At 39.9% G+C, this 18,007-nt stretch overlaps 1 protein-coding gene across 1 annotated transcript in view; it reads left to right on the top strand.

The window, feature by feature from the left end:
- LOC109928522 (cytoplasmic dynein 2 heavy chain 1) overlaps nt 1–18,007 on the top strand; it is a 534,366-nt gene that overhangs the window by 445,268 nt on the left and 71,091 nt on the right. The window lies entirely within an intron of this gene.

Genomic DNA, 18,007 nt, shown 5'->3' with positions numbered 1-18,007 from the left:
ACGAAGAAAAAAGAAATGCTAGCATAACCATGCCAAGTACTTTACAGTACAGTGAAGTTCTTATGAAGTGTAGCCACATTTCTAATGTAGAAAATGCAGCAGCCAATTTATGTGGAGCCAATTCCAACAAACAACAATGTGACAATTACCATATTATGTCTTCTGTGATGTTGGTTGAAAGATGAGTATTGGCTACGACACCAGGAATAACTTCTCAGCTCTTCTTTGAAATTAGCGCTGTAACATCATACATATTCTCCTAAGCAAGCATATGTGGTCTCAGTTTAACACTTTGTTTGAAGGGTGTCACCTTCAACTATGCAGCACTCCCTCAATACTGCCCTGAATTATCAGCATAATATTTATGCTGCAGCTCTGAACGGCAACAGGAATCCAGAACCTTATACCTCAGATCAATTGAGCCATGGCTGACAATTAGAATATGATTTGCAAATAAACTCGGATCTAAGAATGTGAAATAAAAACAGAAATTGCTGGAGAAACACAGCAGATCTGGCAACATCTGTAGGAAGAAAGCAGAGTTAACCTTTTGGGTCCAGTAACGTTTCTTCTGAAGAAGATTTGCTGGACCCAAACATTAACTCTCCTTTCTCTCCACAGATTCTGCCAGACCAGGAATTTCTAGTTTGGTTTCAGATTTCCAGCATCCGCAGTTCTATGGTTTATCAGATAATATGTCCCAGCAAGTGTAAGAGCTGCAAAGTCTGGATCAAGACCTATCCAGGTCTGACACCTGAGATGCATGCTTATTATATAAAGCAGCAGGAACAGCGTGAGACCAGGCAACCTGATTGATGATAGACTGGTAGTTGCAAATTATAATGGGCTAATGAGTTATCAATTGGAGTGACAGTCGGATAGATTATCCTGTTTCAGACCATGGCTCCTGCAACCACCTGAAAAGAGCATTTAAATCATCAATTGCTATCTGTTCCCATATTTTATTGATGCCTCTTTGTAACTGATTGCAAAATGCAACTAAATAATCAATGTAAATATATGGGGGTTCAAGGAAAACCCATCTTTTTTCCTATATAATCACATATGTCTGCGTATTTATGAAGAGTAATGTCGCCTCGAAGTGTAAAAGTTAATGCTGCCTGTCGCATTTGGCTAGATTGATGTATCTGAGCTTGGGTGAAAATATGGTTAGTTAAAATTAATACTTAAGAGATGATATTTTCTTTTGATGCTTGTTAAAACATGACTGAAGGTTAACCAGAAGATGTGTTCAAAGTTGACACTGGATTTTGTATTGCTATGCATTAATTCAACCTGTTATTTATGTCATAAACTTATCTGTAAGTCCCTTGTTGAATCCAATTTTTTCAGTAATGCAGATAATTCGAGAAATAAGTTGTGCTTTTTGATCATTGACCTGCAGTGGAGTAGATGCAGGTATGTGCTGCAGTGCAGTAGAGAGGATAGCCTTCAGTAACCTTTGCTTCTCCTGTGCACCAAAGAATAAATCCCCTGGGTTGCCTGCTGCTGTATTTCAACCAGCCACAGTACCTGAATACATTAATTGTACAGATTGTGCCTCTCAGAGTACGTGGCTGAAATCAAGAATTCTGCAGTAGAGTGAAAGCTGCTGAGTCCAAGACAAAATAATTCATGCTGTGTTAGACACTAACATGCGCCAGATGTAGATGCCCAGTACTGTTATTTTTGGAATTAATAGTCTGAATATAAATTGCAGAGTGCTATGTTATATAATTGAGTTTATTAATAAAATTTTGTCTTTTTAAAACCTTTCAATTTGACATGCAGCCTGGGAGAATTAGCATGAAAATATTGATTACTGGGTCACACATAAAATCTGTTTTGCATTCATATGTGAAGGTCTGGGAATGAAAAGAGCACAAGTGTTCAGTATACTTCACATTAACAACAATTTTGCACACTCTTGTTTGAACATTAACTAAAACAAATTCAATGTAATCTTTAAATAGCACCTATTCATCCTTTGAATTGCATGTTACATGTCTTACTGCCACTGTATAACTTATGGCAATAAATTATTTGGGTAAAGTTTGTGGAAGTATTTACTTTGTTAACTATATTTATTTCATGGGTCATAACTAATAATCAATTGTGCTAGAAATAATTTATTTCATATTTAACTAACTTTCCAATGTCTGTGCTTCACTAACCACAACAACACTGAAAGCTAGCATTTCCTGCTGTTACAACTGTAACCTCAGAACAGCATTGCCAGTGTGACCTTGACAATGATTTTGTATTCATCTGGCTTCTTCTCGTAGAGTTGGAAATGTTTGCAATATCTTCCAGTTTGCCTTCCACAGTGGCATATGAGAGGTCACTTGACTGTATTTGAGGGAAACTGGGTACATTTATTCTCCCCAGCCAGAGAACAGTTAACACAGTGTGTGTGTGGTTTGTTAGGATTGCACACTTCCCCAAGTTGCATGTTGCTGTGCACATTGTGTTCCTGGTGTTGTGTGTCAGCTTTATCCTTTGGTTGAACTGAGAAGGAGTCTATTCCCTCAATGTCAGCTGGCGCATGACCATACTCAGTATGTCATGTAAGTCAGTGTCCAATTTACTGGCAGCAGCCATGATGCCTTCATCCTATTGTGCTGGCTGCATTTGAATCACTGTGGCAGACCGAAACTTTAGTGTTTGGTATCAGGGCTATCCACTGACCACAAGGCTGATAACTCTGGTGCACAAACTGTGCATAATACATATAATAAAAGTCATTCTACCTGAAGCTACGTGGAAGAACAGATCACTGGCAATTCTACTGCCTAGATGATGCTGGAGGAAGCATGTAGTGTTAGCAGAATGAATGCCAAATTCTGAGGGTCTACTGCACAACCTTGCCACAATGAAAAGGACAGCCCTTGCCACCATATACACAGTGAGCAGCTGAGGACAAGGAGTCTAAATAGGAGGAAGAGTCAATCTAGACTGCTGGCTTATCCATGAAAAATTCATCAAGTACAATACCATTGACTGCAACACCAATTTCTCATTCATCAACAATCTCAGACGTTACTGCTGTCCCTGGTGATTATAGCGTATGATTACCTACAATGCAAAAACAAAAACAATCACTATTACAAACATTATGATCTAAATTTGGAAGCTGAATTGTACCATATCACATACAAAGTCAACAAATCACCCTTGCACACACCTTTACCTATGGTTTGTTTGCCTTTGCCTGTTCCAGCACACCCACGCAGTGCTCCACCAGTGGTTGCCGCATGGCTGATGGAAGGCTGCCAACTTTCAGTGTAGGATCCTGTAAGTGGTCTTGGAAAATGATATCAGGTAGCACCTGGAAGGCACTGCAGCAAATTGATGAATGGCAGCAAAGTTGGGTGATGGGCAACAACATGTATACTTACACGGTGGTAGTTTCTGAAAAATGAGAGCATGTTTGCACCCCATTTAATTAATTGCCATTCTTATTGGGGCTGTACTTTAGCAATCCTAATAATCCTTGAAGGAGAGATTGTTGGACTCTGTATCACCCTGTGAGCCCTGAGGCATACTGTAATCCACAGGCATGTACGCAGCAGCCTGAACTTGTGTGACATGCAATCAGAGGTGATTGTTGCTTCAATGAATAGATTCCAACTTTGCTTAAATGCAAGTTACAACACTGGACGCAGACTCTGCATCTTTTTTTTTGTGTACCATTTTCAGAAAGGATGATCTTGAACTATACAAAGCACTCTGCCAATTTGTTTCTGATCATCTGCATGCTTCTTAGAATTAATCGCAGGCTTTCTAGCAGGATTTCCAAAGTAACTGAAAATTTATTGTGCAGTCACAGCATTCATTCTCCATTCATGGGTTATAATTGTTTCTGGCCAAGCCGGTATTTATCACCCATCTCTAGTTGCTGTTAACAAGGGGGTGATGAACCATGTTCTTATGAGCCACTGCAATCCATATGGTGCAAGTATACTTATTGTGCTGTTAGCGAAGGAGTTTGAGTATTTTGACCCAGTGGCAATGAGGGAAAGGTAATATTGTTGCAAATCAGGATGGCACTTAGCTTGGAGGGGAACTTAGAGGTAATGTGTTCCCATACATCTGCATCACTTATCCTTCCCAGGTTGTAAAGGTCTGGGGTTTGGAAACTTCTATCTTTTGGAAACTTGGCGTAATGTCTCCTGTGGATTTCACACTTGTTTATGGGACAGCCTTGTTAAAATCTGCCACAAGTCCTTGGATGTTAGGGAGGACTTTTCGGCATTTACTGGGTGTTATATCGGGTGCTTAAGTTAATGTTAGATGATGTGTTCAGTTATATTCTTCAGGTATCCTATGATAGTTTGAAAGCATAAATTTCTTGTTAGGAAATTTCAGAAGGCATCTACAAGTTAACCGCATCACTATGTATTTGAAGTTACCTGTAGCCAAACTGGTAAGGACTGAAGATCATTGTTACTAAGATAAGTCTTTTACTCCAGGTTTTAATTAATTGAAATTCAATTCTCCCATGCTGTTCCGCCATTGCCTGGTCAGGATGAACTTAAACATAGAAACATCGAAAATAGGAGCAGAAGTAGGCCATTCAGTCCTTCGTGCATGCTCTGTCGTTCAGTATGATCGTTTATTAATTGATCATCCAACTCAGCACTTTATTTCTGCTTTCTCCCCGTACTATTTATCCCTGAGAACTATATCTGACTCCTCCATAAAAACATTTCAATGTTTTGGCTTCAATCATTTTCTGTGGTAGAAAATTCCACAGACTCATCAGGGTCAAGAAATTTCTCCTCATCTCAGTCTTAAATACCCTACCCTTTATCTTTAGACTAGGACTCCTGGTTCTGGATTCCCCAGCCATTGAAACGCCTTTATTGCAAATAGCCTGTCTAGTACTATTGGAATTGTACAGGATTTTATAAGATCCCCCCTTCATTCTTCTAAAATCTGTTGTATATCCTAACCAATCCAGGCACTCTTCATACTTCATTCCTGCCATCCCAGGAATTAGTCATGTGATCTTTTGATGCACTCCCTCCATATCCAGAAGAACATCTTTCCCCGAGATAAGGAGACCAAAACTGCACAGAGTATTCGAGGTATAATCTGTACAATTGCGGCAATAGTTCCTGCTCCTATAATTGAAAATATCCTTTGGTTGATTCAAAAGGGAAGGGAGAATGGGAGATGCATTTGAGTGGATGGTGACAATCTGAAGTGATGGAGAAATCCTTGAGCTCCCTATATTTGTGGAAGGAAAGGTTAAACAGTTCATGGCAGCTAAAAGCCAGAGTTATTTTTATTCTTCAGCATGTTCCTAAATTGGTGAATTGTTTTACTGGAGGAAAGAATGACTTATGGGCTATTATGGTCCACCAGCTCTACTGAAAGTGTATGACTGTTTCAGCATTCCGATGCTTTCAATTTGCACTGTTCTGTGGTTTTCAAAATAAATAATGAGCAGGCTAAAATTGAATGGAAATTTAGGGGCGTGATGAATGCAGAATATAAGCTGCATGTGTATGCCATCTGCATCTTATAAATTGGACGTGCAGGATAATGTGGAAGTTAGAGATTGAGAAATTGGAGGCTAGAGTGATGATGATAGTGTCATCCTCAATAGTTTCTGCCCAGTTGCTGGCCAACACCTTAGCAATGGAAGTCTCAATAATAATCAATGTCTGCTGGTTTGGCCAGAGTTAGAAATCACAGCACACCAGGTTATAGTCCAACAGGTTTATTTGAAAACACAAGCTTTCGGAGCCTCAGTCCTTCTTCAGGTGTTAGGTAGAGAGGTAGTATCAGATACAGAATTTACAAGGAAAAGATCAAAGATTCACACTATTGATGAGGATGTACCAAACGACCCTAAGATACTGTTAAAACTTTAATCAGTTAGAAGGTTTTAATTGATTAATATGTGTACGTAAATCCCTGAATTCCTTTCAAGTCACAGTCCTGAGAGAACTAAAGGTTTTATCAGTGTAAAGAAGGGGTGACATTCTAGGTCAGACAATGCATGCTAGCAGTGAGGCCTTGTTTAGAATCTGTTTGTGTTTTAGTTTGGAGTCAGACTGGTTTTATTTCTAAAGTGAGAATTTATAAAATGGCACATTGACGGACTGTCCATAAGTTGTGTGCTTTTTGAACAAAATAAAATTTGTCTGCAATTACAAATTCACCCCATCTGGCCCCCATGGCTGTTCCGTGTGTCTGGATGAAGAACTCGTTGTCAAAGGTGAAGACATGGTCGAGGATGAAGTGGATGAGTTGTAGGGATGGTGTCTGTAAATTGGCAGCTGATGGGGTTGAGTAATGAGGCTGTTGCAGCGATGCCATCATCGTTGGGGGAATGTTGGTGTAGAGTGCCGACACATCCATTGTGATGAGGAGTCCTCTGGTTCGAGTGGTGCATGGGTGCTCAGTTTCTGTAAGAAACTGTGCCATGACAGAAGCTGGGGGTTCCCTGTACAATGCGTTTTAACATGCCCTTGACATAACCAGAGAGGTTCTCACACAGAGTCCCATTACCTGATATAATGTGACGTCCAGGTGTGTTGGCTTTGTGTATCTTTGGAAGGCAGTAGAAGTCCCCTATGTGGGAAGTACGTGGGATGAGACTGCGTAGGGTACTCTGAAGGATTAGATCAAAAATCTTGAACAGTCTGTTCAGTTGACGAGGGTGTTCTTTCATCGGATTGGCAGGCAGTCGTCAGTAGTGTTCCTGGTTGTTCAGCTGTCGGTACACTTCTTTGCAGTAGTCCCTTCTATTCTGTATGACAATGGCTCCTCCTTTGCCTGCTGGTTTGATAACAATGTTGTGATAGGTCTTGAGAGCATGGATGGCGTTGTGTTGTGCCTGGGTTATGTTTTGCACTACCTTGTCTCATCTACGTACTTCCTGCGTGGGGGACTTCCACTGCCTTCCAAGATACACAACAACACACCTGGTCATCCCATCGTATCAGGCAATGGGACACTGTGTAAGAACCTCTCTGGCTATGTCGAGGGCATGTTAAAACTCATTGTACAAGGAACCCCCAGCTTCTGTCACGGCATAACAGATTTCTTGCGGAAACTCAGCACCCACGGACCAGTCGAACCAGGAACATTCCTTGTCACAATGGACATTTCGGCACTCTACACCAGCATCCCCTACAATGATGGCATCGCTGCAACAGCCTCAGGACTCAATACCAACAGCTGCCAATTTCCAGACGCCATCCTACAACTCTTTTGCTTCATCCTTGACCACAATGTCTTCACCTTCAGCAACCTGTTCTTCATCCAGACACATGGAACAGCCATGGGGACCAGATTTGTTTCCCAATATGCCAACATTTTCATGTACAGGTTTGGACAATAATTCTTTGCACAGAACCTCTGACCAATGCTATACACCAGATACATTGACATCATTTTCTTCCTTTGGACTCATGGCAAGGAATCACTGAAACAACTACATAGCGATATCAACAAGTTTCATCCTACCTTCAGACTTACAATGGACTACACTTTAGAATCAGTCTCATTCTTGGACACAAACATTTCCATTAGGGACAGACACCTCAGTACATCACTCTAACGCAAGCCTACGATAACCTCATGATGCTGCACTTCTCTAGCTTCCACCTGAAACCTATTAAAACATCCATCCCCTACGGACAAGCTCTACACATACACGGATCTGTTTGGATGAGGAGGAACAAAACGGACACCTGAAGATGTTGAAGGACGCCCTCATAAGAACAGGATACGATGCTCAACTCATTGATCACCAGTTCCGACGTGCCACAGCGAAAAACTGTGATAACCTCCTCAGAAGACAGACACGGGTTACGTCCTATAGCGTACCCGTTGTTGTCCAGTACTTCACAGGAGTAGAGAAACTACGCCATGTTCGTGGCAGCCCTCAATGTATTATCAATGACAGTGAGCACCTCGCCAAGATCTTCCCTGTGCCTTCACTTCTCACCTTCAAACAACCACCAAATCTTAAACAGACCATTGTTCGCAGCAAAACATCGACCAAAACACCATACAACCCTGTCATGGCAACCTCTGCTAGACATGGCGAATCTTCGACATGGACACTCCCATCACACTTGGGAACACCACCACCATATGCACGGCAGATACTCATGTGACTTGGCCAACATTGTCTATCTCATACATTGCAGGCAAAGATCCTCGGGGGCATGGTACGTTGGTAAAACCATGCAGGTGGTACGATAATGGATAAATGGACATCATGCAACAATTGCCAGACCGGAATGTTCCCTCCCAGTGGGGAAACACCTCAGTGGTGAAAGACATTCGGTCTCGGATCTTCAGATAAACATCCTCCGAGGTAGACTTCAGGATACACAGCAATGCAGAGTCACCAAACAGAGGCTAATAGCCAAGTTCGGTGCCCATGAGAATGGCCTCAACCGGGATCTTGGGTTCATGTCACACTACAAGTGACCCCACCACACTATACACTCACACACACACGCACACATGCGCACTCTCTCTCTCTCATGCGCACACACACACAGACACAAAGATCCTCTCTGATACACATACAGACTCACTCTCTCTTACGCGCGCGCACAGACACACACACACATGAATCTGTGAGGTGAATTTGTACTTGCAGATACATTTTATTTTGTTCAAGAAGCACGGAATTTAAAGAAAGTCCAGCAATGTGGCAATTTATAAATTCCCACTTTAGAAATAAAACCAGTCTGACTCCAAACTAAAACACAAACAGATTCTAAACAAGGCCTCACTGCTAGCATACATTGTCTGACCTAGAATGTCACCTCTTCTTTACACTGATAAAACCTTTAGTTCTCTCAGGACCGTGACTTGAAAGGAATTCAGGGATTTACATATACATATTAATCAATTAAAATCTTCTAACTGATTAAAGATTTAATAGCATCTCAGGTTTATTTAGTACATCCTCATCAATGGGGTGAACGTTTGATCTTTTACTTGTAAATTCTGTGTCTGATACTACCTCTCTCACTAACATCTGAAGAAGGACTGAGGCTCCGAAAGCTTGTGTTTTCAAATAAGCCTGTTGGCCTATAACCCGATGTCATGTGATTTCTGACCTTGTCCACCCCAGTCCCACACCAGCACCTCCACATCTTTGTCAGGCTTGGCAGACACACATGTCCTTATCTGGTTAGTTGCTCTATGTCCAGTTGTATACTATTGAATATTTTAGTAGATAGAGAAGCGTGTAAATAAGTGTTGTTCAGTCTGGTTAGCTAATTTAGCTATTGCACTTAAATAGCTTGAGTGTGCTAGCCCTGAGATCTCAGTGATGCTTCCAACAGTGCAAATGGGTGAGGTGTAGCATATGAATGATAGTCCAAGTTTTGAGTGATTGTGAGTCTCAATAGGTGAGTGATAGGGCTGTGCTGATTTGAGCAATGTTGGTGGAACACTTTTAAAATACATTCATTTGTGTGAAGTCATCTTGCAGCACATATTGAGTTCCTCAAGCCTTGATATCATATCTGAACAGTTCACCTCACTGGTTTTAATCTCTGGCACACGACTCGGAGAGATTGCCAGATATTTTCTCCAGAAAAGTCAATTCATTGTTGAGGTTCCGAGTTATTTATTTTCTTTTTACTTTTGTTTGATGTGACAGTCCTGAAATTATACGTTTGAATTTTTGCTTTGTTCCTATTCTTCTTGCATTTTCTTACACAAATATCGCTAAGGGTGTACTGACTCACATATAAAGAAAACAACTTGACTTAAAACAGATTTCCTCCAAGATTGACTGTGTATGTTTCCACTTATTGTTAGAACTTACAAACATCATAAATTGGAAGTTCCCTTCCCAATAACACTGTGCGTGTACCTACAACAGAGAACTGGAATGGTTCCAAATGTGGTCACCATCACCTGCTCAAGGACAATTTGAGATGTTAGATCACATGGGATTCAGGGTGAGCTTGCCAATTGGATACAAAATTGGCTTAATGGCAGGAGCAAGAGAGGGTTGTTTTGCAGATTGGACGCGTGTAACCGGAGGTGTTCTATAGAGATCAGTACTGGGTCCAATTTTTTTTTCATTTATACAAATAATTTAGATGAGAGTATAGAAAGCATGGTTAGTAAGTTTGCAGATGTCACCAAGATTAGTGGTATAGTGGGCAGTGAAAAATGTTACCTAAAATTACAAAGAGATCTTGATCAATTGAATCAATGGGCTGAAGAGTGGCAAATGGAGTTGAATTTGGATAAATGTGAGGTATTGCATTTTGGTAAAACAAAGGCAAGATTTCCACAATTAAAAGTAAGGCCTTCGGTAGAATTGTAGAACAGGGAGACCTAGGGGTTCATGTACATAATTCTTTGAAATTTGCATCAAATATAGATAAAGTGGTAATGGCATTTAGCACGCTTGTCTTCATTGCTCAGATCTTTGAGTATAGAAGTTGGGACATTATGTTGAGGTTCTACAGAACATTGGTGTGGCCTCCTCTGGAGTACTGTGTCGAGTTCTAGTCTCCCTGTTAAAGGAGGGAAGGTTGGAGAGGGTTCAGAACAGATTTACCAGGATGTTGCTAGGAATAGACGGTTTGAGTTATAAGGAGAGGCTGGATAGGCTGAGGATTTTTTTCACAGGAGCATGAGAGGTAACCTTATGGAGATGTACAAAATCATGAGGGGTATAGATAAGGTGAATTGCAGGTGTCTTTTCCCTCGGGAGGGGAATTTCAAGACTAGGTGGCATATTTTTAAGGGAGGAGAAAGATTTAAAAAAGACAATGAGAGCAGAATTTTTATACAGAGTGGCTTGTGTGTGGAATGAACTTCCAGAGGAAGTGGTGGATGTGGGTACAGTTACAATGTATAAAAGACATTTAGATAAGTACATGAATAAGAAATGTTTGGAGGGATATTGGCCAAGCGCAGGCAGGTAGAACTAGTTAAGTTTGGGATTATGGTTGTCATGGACTGGGTGGATCGAAGGGTCTGTTTCCATGCTGTATGTCTCTACAACTCTATAATGGCCAGCAAGCCCCACATATTGTTAAAGATTTTGTTTTTAAAAGCTCATAGAATCTAATTTCTCTCACATTTTATATTTCCCAAAATGTTCCCAAGAAATTTTTAAAAAATAATATCCAGGTTTGATGTTTATTATCTTTCTTGTTAGGATTTTCCATAATGTACAAAGAAAGCTACAAGATGATCTGCAAACTAGCATGACTTGATTTGAGCATCCATTTTCTTCCTCGGTTATAGGGGAAAGATATCTCGCAAAGTGGGAGACCATCACAGGGTTTGTTATGCTGAGACTGTAGTAAATGAACTACCATTGTCTGCTAAAATTAATTTCACTGTATACATGATAAATAAAGAAAAGAAACAATTTCAGGTGGAATTTATGGACATGATTTGAATCAGATAATTAAACCTTTCTATTGTTGAATAAATATGCATAAAAATACAAGATTACGTAAGTATGTATGGATAATTAGCATGAATAAAAAAGTCAAAACTAATATTTGAAATGAAATCTCAGCTAATGGTTTTTGAAGTTGAATGTCACTAAGAAAAAAGGAAGAAACTTGAAAAATCTGTAAATGTTGTCCAGCATGCTGCTTCTATCTGCCTTGCCCAGTGCTAATTTTGAGCAGTCCAATTAAATGTGCCACTTTCATAAGAAAACTAGAAAAACAGTGATTAGATACAATTTAATAGCTATAGGGTTGATTTAATATTTTGCTTTGATTTCTCTACTTAATGATTTTGGATCTTTACTCTCCTCTGAATAAAGTTGAGAGCAAATTCATTTCAGCTTTAGCTCAATGCAGCCCAGTATAGAATAAGCCACTTAAAGTATTAATTGTTAGAATGAAAAGAAACAAAAATGGATGGACTGCCTGGCAACCGCATAGGCACCAAAAGGAATAATGGCAAAAACAGCCCTGTTGACTCTGCAAAGTCCCCCTGGGGGCTGGTGCCAAATTTGGGAAAGCTGTGTCACAGACGAGTCAAGCAATAGCCTGATATTGTCATATTGTAGCATCATACCTTACAATGTCCCAGACACTGCCATTACCATCCCTGGATTTGTCCTGTCACACCTGACCCAGCAGAGCACATTCTGGAGGGATTGCCCTGGGGGTCCTCAACAATGACTCTGGACCCCATGAAATCTCAGGGTATCGGGTTAAACATGGTAAAGAAAACCTCCTGCTGATTACCAATTACTATATTCCCTTAACTGATGGACGAGTATTCCTCCATGTTGAACAGCAGTCGGAGGAAGCACTGAGGGTATCAAGGGCTCGGAATGTACAATGGGCGGGAAATTTCCGTGTCCATCACCAAGAGTGGCTGGGCAGCAGCAGCTGTACTGGTCAATATTTTTGGATCCTAAAAGAACATGGCTGCTAGGCTGGATCTGCCACAGATGGTGAGGCAACCAATGAAAACCAACATATATTTGACCTCGCCCCCACCAATTTGCCTGCCACAGTTGCATCTGTCAATTACACCATTGGTAAGAGTGACCATCGTACAGTCCTTGCAGAGACAAAGTCCCATCTTCACATTGAGAATACATCATGTTGTGAGTCATTGTCATGGTTTTAAATGGCACAAACTTTAATCATATCTGGCAACTCATGACTGGGAATCCAGGAGGTGCTGTAGGCCATCAACAACAGCAGAATTGTACTCCAGGACAATCTACAACCTCTTGGCCCAGTATATCCCCCACTCAAGTATCAGCCTTGGTTCAATGATGAGTGCAGGAGGGTATGCCAAGAGCAGCACCAAGTACATATAAAAATGAGGTGTCACCCTGGTGAAGCTATTAAACAGGACTACTTTCATGACAAACAACATAAGAAGCAAGTGATAGATGGAGCTAAGCAATCCCACAACGAACGGATCAGACATAAGCTCTGCAATCCTATCGCATCCAGTCGTGAATGGTGGTAGACGATTAAACAACTCCCTGGAAGAGGATGCCCATGAATATCCCCATCCTTAATGATGGAAGAGCCTAATATATCAATGCAAGAGATAAGGCTGAAGCATTCACATGAATCTTCAGCCAGAAGTGCTGAGTGGATGATCCATCTCCGCCTTCTCCCATGGTCCGCACCATTACAGATGCCAGTCCAGCTATTTTGATTCACTCCATGTGATAGCAAGGAATGGTTGGAGGCAAAGGCTATGGACTCTGATGACAATAGCATGGCAATAGTACTGAAGACCTGTGCTTGTGAATTTGCAGCTTCACCAATCAAGCTGTTTCAGTACGGTTACAACACTGGGATCTACCCAACAATATGGAAAATAGCCCAAGTATGTCCTGTATACAAAAACAAGGACAAAACCAACCCAGCCAGTTACTGCCCTACCAGTCTACACTCGATCATCAGTAAAGCAATGGAAGGTGTCATCAACAGTACTTTCAAGCAACACCTGCTCAGCAATAACCTGCTCAGTGATGCCCAGTTTGGGTTCCACCAGGGCCACTCAGCTCCTGACCTCATTACAGCCTTGGTTAAAACATGGACAAGAGTTGAATTCAAGAGGTGAGGTGAGAGTCAAAGTCCTTGACATCAAGGCCACATTCATCCAAGTGTGGCATGAAGGACCCCAGCAAAACTGGAATCAATGGGTATCAGGGGACAAACTCTGCTGGTTGGAGTCATACCTGGCACATAGAAAGGTGGTTGTGGTTGCTGGACCTCAGTCATCTCAGCTCCAGGACATCTCTGCAGGAGTTCCTCAGAGTGGTGTCCTAAGTCCAACCACCTTCAGCTGCTTCATCAATGACCTTCCCTCCATCATAAGGTCAGCAGTGGGGATGTTTGCCAATGATTGTACAATATTCAGCACCATTTATGACTCCACAGATATTGAAACAGCCCATGCTCAAATGCAATAAGACCTGGACAATATCTAGGCTTGAGCTGAAAAGTAGCAAATAACATTCATGCCACCCAAATGACAGGGAATGACTATCTCCAATAAGAGACAATCTAACATTGCTCTTTGACATTCAATGGTGTTACTATTACTGAATCCCCGACTATCAACATCCTGGGGGTTACGATTGGCCAGACACTCAACTGAACTTGCCACATAAACACAGTGGCTGTTCTAGTCTTCATATTTAAACATTTGCCAACATGCTTTGTGCATGAATGTTGGTGGTTGGCACATGAACACCTAAATCTTGGAATCAAAATTTTATAATTAGTTGCTTATTTATTTGCTTTATGCAGTCGAGGTGATGGTATTCTCAGCTCTGAGTTAGAAAATTGTAAATTCAAGCTTCAATCCCTGACTTGAGCACACAATTTAAGCTCACACTTTAGTGCAGTACTAGGGGAATGCTGTATTTTCTGGGTGCCATCTTGCAGATGAGATGTAAAATTGAACCTTCGCTTGCCTGTACAAAATACCAGATGACATTTGAAGAAGAGCAGGAGCACTCTCCTGATGTATTGGCCAACATTTATCATGCAACCAACATTAACAAAACAGATTATGTCATATTTTATCTCATTGCTATTTGTAAGAATTTGCTACAAACAATTTGACTGCATGTTTTCGCACACAACAGCAATGATATAGTTCCAAAGTGGCAGTGAACCACTTCATGAAATCCTGAGGACTTGAAAGAAATTTATAAATGCATATTTTCTTCATTCAGTCTTAATTAAATGTATTTTAAGCCATCTCAACCTTGTTGCCAGCAAATGTCATTGCACAGCACAAAATTTTCGTTATTTCAAATTAAGTGACACTAAATTTTCTCATTCAGAATGAGCATTGTGAGAAAAATGGTAAATTCATGCTGCCACAGTTGGTGATTGCATTACTGAGATTGGGATTAAGTAGGTAGCTTTGTACATGAAATTAAAACAGAAAATTGTGGAAATACTCATCAGATTGATGATGTCTATGAAGAGAGGTCAATTATCTTTGCATCTGGTCTTTTCTTTACCAGTGTTGAAGTGGCAAGATTTGTAAAGCTGCGATACAATTAATATTGTCAAAATGTTACCTCTGTATATCATTAACTTCTTAATCTATACAAGATCTTCTTGTATACATTAATAGTAGTGTTGTGAGTCAAGGAAGGTCAAGAAATGTTTCTGTTATGGTTGTGACCATTGAGATATTCAATAGATTAGTTTGGTATGTAGGCATGTCCTGTTGTTACCCTGGTCATTTTACCAAAAGAACATTTGTTTTTTTCCTGCAAAACTTTCTACAGCCTGTGGATAAAAAGAAACGAGTTAAATGTAACATGTTAGGAATCTAATCTAACAAGTCAAAATAGTTTTATAAAACACTTTTCTGACAGCTGTTATCTCGAGTTGAACAGTGCAGCTCATTTTAGAACCATGTTTCCACTGACTATTGAGATAGGATTGTAGTCAGATGTAGATTTCAAAATTATTTGGATATATTGGGAAACATCAATGTATTTATTGCAATAATAAGTGAAATGCAGTCGATGTGCTGTTATATTTTTGTGTTGGTGACAGATTAATTCATGTGTTGTGCATTTCAGTTTAAAAGTATATGTTTGATTATTTTGAAATCCATAGCTGCATTTTCAGCCACGTCACAAAAATAAAGATTACTTTTACCCTCAGATACCAATATGTCATCAAAAGTGTTTATACCTAAATCACTAGTAAGTGTTCATTCAGTCTTGATTACATTTTTTCTGTTGTATACAAATTAGTGTTCTTTTAATATGATAATTTACAGTTTCGGTCTGCAGCAATATCCATTCATTATCTTCCTTCATTCAAACCTCATGTGTCTTGCACTCAAGTGGCTACAAATATTAACACCAGTGCCAAATCCAGGACAGAGAGGAATTATACAGCAACCTTTCAATTTGTGTCAAATATTTAGCAAGAATTATCAAAAATCGTACATTAAAGGATTTCACATGGATTTTTATTTCTTCTTTATTCACTCATGGAATGTGGGTGATGCTGGTTGGGCCAGCATTTCTTGCCTATCCCTAGTTGCCCTTGAGAAGGTGGTAGCGAGCTGCCTTCTTGAACTGCTGCAATCTGTGAATCCTTAATTTTGTAATCTATACAAGATCTTCTTGTCTAGATTAATAGCAATATTGCAGATCCAATAACAACAAGATATGCTTCTGTTACTGCTGTGACTGCTGGATTATTTAATACATTAGTCTAGGTTGTATGTTTACCAATTTTAGTGCTTGTTCGAATTAGTGGCAGTTGTTTTGGAGATGGAAGGCTTCCAATGTGACATTTTAGGTAGTCATAGTCAGCATCTTCAAGCAGCCTGGGGCCTTGAGGATCTGGCTGCAGACTATAGCACTTTGATGTGGCTGAAGCAGTATACAGTGACTGGGTGTGGGACACTGGTTGACTTCATGCTGGGAGATCGGGGATGTTGTTGTACTGGGAGAAGAAGGAAGATGCATGGAACAGGCATGTAGCAAAGGCTACCCTTTATCACGTCATAAACAACAGTCCTTGCAACAGAAAAGCCACTTTGACAATCACTTGACAATTCAAACAATTACTTGATTAATGGATGGATGGATAAATTAACATCAATTCAAAGGCTTTTGAAGACGACCCATGAATGTCAATAAGGACTGTTTAAACTAAGTTCCACTGAATAAATTGCAATGTTGATTAATTGTAAGGTGATCCATTTTGAGAATTTCTTAGATTTGGGTCATTGCTTTCTTTAGGTGCTAAATCCACTAACTGCTTTATTATATGATTCAAGAAGGCCTAGAAAACAACCAATTTCCTCTTGGTCAAAACCAAATGTGAGGCTGTTATTTTCTCAAAGAATTGCTGTTTGCAGAAAAGGCCTGTAGACTATGAACATTATCCCAGTATGGTTTTTAAGTGACTTATTTGGACAGTGATACAAAAGCAACAAGTAATTGTGACTGTGATTTACATTAACTATTGAATTAGGTACTATCGATTTAAATGTTAATACTGTTTCCTCAAATATATTTAATTGTATTCTAAAATGCTATATAATAAAATCATGATCAGATAAATGAACAAAACAATAGATTATTTTGAGTGAAATAAAATCGGAATCACTAATTATAACCTAGAATTTCAAGAAGTCACTGTAGACCAAAATTGATTTTGCCTTGAATAATAGTTCCTAATGAAATAATAATAAAATAAATTGGTATAATACTGCATGATTCTAAATTGTAATTTTGAATTGAAGTCTTAAATTCTGTTTGATGGATCAGGTGCACAAATTTGCATCTGGAAAGAGTTTAAAATATATGTTCATGTGCATCACCTTAAATACCCACTGTCTCCATAACCCAAGTACACAGTGGCAGCAATATGTGCCATATACAAGATGCACTGCAGCAACTTTCCAATGATCCATTTGGAGTACCTTTCAAAGCCAGGACATCAGCCATGTTGAAGGACAAGGGGAACAAGGTGGTTAGGAGATGAACATAGCGAATACTGCAGAAACTCAGTAGGTCTAGCAGCATCTGTGGCGAGAGAAACAGAGTTCATGTTTCGAGTTTAGTTCACACCAGACTCAAAATATTCAACCCTCTTTTTCTCTGTTTACAAATGGTAGCGATGATGTGGAAGTGCTGGTATTGGGCTGGGATGGACAAACACAGAAGTCGCACAACACCAGGTTATAGACTAACATGTTTATTTGAAATCGCAAGCTTTCGGAGTGCTGCTACTTCATGAGGTGAAGTGTCACTAGATCTAAATCCTAGAACTCCCTTCAGGGCTACTGTAGGTGTAGCTAGACCATGTAGGCTGTAGCAGTTCAAGAAAATGACACATTAGCAACTTCTTCAAAGGCATTTAATGCTTCATGATGAATGCAAATCGTGCCAATGATGCTCATTCCATATAAATGAATAAAAACAAAGAATATTAATGAAATGTAATTCCAGTGAATCTAGTTGCTCACAATTGATCACATTCGAACTCTCAATTCTCTCTTACAG

Source organism: Rhincodon typus, chromosome 6, assembly GCF_021869965.1.
Source record: "Rhincodon typus isolate 14 chromosome 6, sRhiTyp1.1, whole genome shotgun sequence".
In the NCBI taxonomy this organism is placed as follows: Eukaryota; Metazoa; Chordata; class Chondrichthyes; order Orectolobiformes; family Rhincodontidae; genus Rhincodon; species Rhincodon typus.
Note: the sequence above shows the minus strand (reverse complement) of the source record. Positions and strands in the feature narration are given on the sequence as shown.